Source organism: Meleagris gallopavo, chromosome Z (assembly GCF_000146605.3).
Source record: "Meleagris gallopavo isolate NT-WF06-2002-E0010 breed Aviagen turkey brand Nicholas breeding stock chromosome Z, Turkey_5.1, whole genome shotgun sequence".
NCBI lineage: Eukaryota > Metazoa > Chordata > Aves > Galliformes > Phasianidae > Meleagris > Meleagris gallopavo.
The window spans coordinates 36,474,703-36,476,013 of NC_015041.2; the positions used below are offsets into that span (position 1 = coordinate 36,474,703).

The 1,311-nt window shown below is 43.7% G+C and overlaps 1 protein-coding gene across 1 annotated transcript in view; it reads right to left on the reverse strand.

The window, feature by feature from the left end:
* Window positions 1–1,311, reverse strand: part of KIF27 (kinesin family member 27) — an 11,778-nt gene that overhangs the window by 10,231 nt on the left and 236 nt on the right.

Genomic DNA, 1,311 nt, shown 5'->3' on the forward strand with positions numbered 1-1,311 from the left:
GGCTGTCAGCTCTTAAATGGGTCTGGAGAGGTGGAGCCAGGCTCCACCCCTTCCTGCAGCGCAGGTGAATTGCCTTCACCTGTGCTCCCGTGGCTGACTCATTGCTCGCCTCAGGTGATTAATCAGAGGTTCAGGCCATGATTCAGCAGCCCCATACAGCCTGGAAGTTGCCTGACTTTCTCCATGAACTCAATAAAGCCAAATGAAGAAACAGCATTGCAAGGTCTCATTCACAAACATTGATAAGGCACATCCTTATGAGGAATCTTACTTTCCTACTGCTACATTCCTGCTGCATAGACAACAGAAATTAGTCAAACAAACCCTTTTTCTCCTGTTATATGTATATACATATATACATCATAGAAGCCTCTTCCACTTCAGAAGGACCACTCATTTGTAACCTGAGAAATGCAGAGCAGGCTGTTGTGCTGCCTGTAAGGCAGGGATGGTTTCACACATAGCCAGTTACTACATACAAAGCATTCATCTGATTTAATCTGCCTCTTTATGTAATATAGAGGCATATATGTAATTAACTTCTATTAATCGTATATTAATAATATATTAATATATATTTTATATTAATTATATATTTTAGCATGCATGCTTCCTGATACTGTCCCCTGCACGCTCATTCTTAACATATCAGCACTGCAGAGCAGCACAAAGAAAAGCATCAACAAACAGCATTTCCTTAGAGCTGTCTGTTGGGAACATTGCTGGACCCTCAGCACAGCTTTTGGTTAAGCCAGTTCTCAGCAGCTTTATGAGGTGAGGGAAACTTGCAGAGCTCCTGCCTAGCAGAACTCATCTGCTAAGCACATGAAACTCAGGTTTCCCGATATATTTAAAAGTGAGTTTTAGAGACGTGGTCTTTTGTGGTTGCAAAAGGAGGAGCTTTTCCACCTTACTCAAGTCTTATTTAGTTTGGAGCTGAGGAACTCTATCCGGGGGCTGAAGAAAAGCCCCATTTTGTTAATCCGAGCAGCTGGAAATCAAACAGGCAAAGCTGGGTTGGAACTGTCCTCATATCACAAAGGACAGGGCAACCAGGAGTGACTGTATGACCTACTGCACACAGAGCCAAGCCACATATTGGCCTACGTCTGCTTTTAATTATCTGGGGGCCCTCTTTTTATCCCCGGCAAGGACAGCAGCACAAAGCTGCACTGCCCCCTTTAAAGTTATTCTAAAAGAAAAAAAAAGGAATAAAAGAGGTCACTGCAAGACAGAGAGGGAGAGAGCCAGTCACCCTATGCACTATCCCCTATCAACGTGCGAACATCGAAAGGCACCACCGTCAAATCA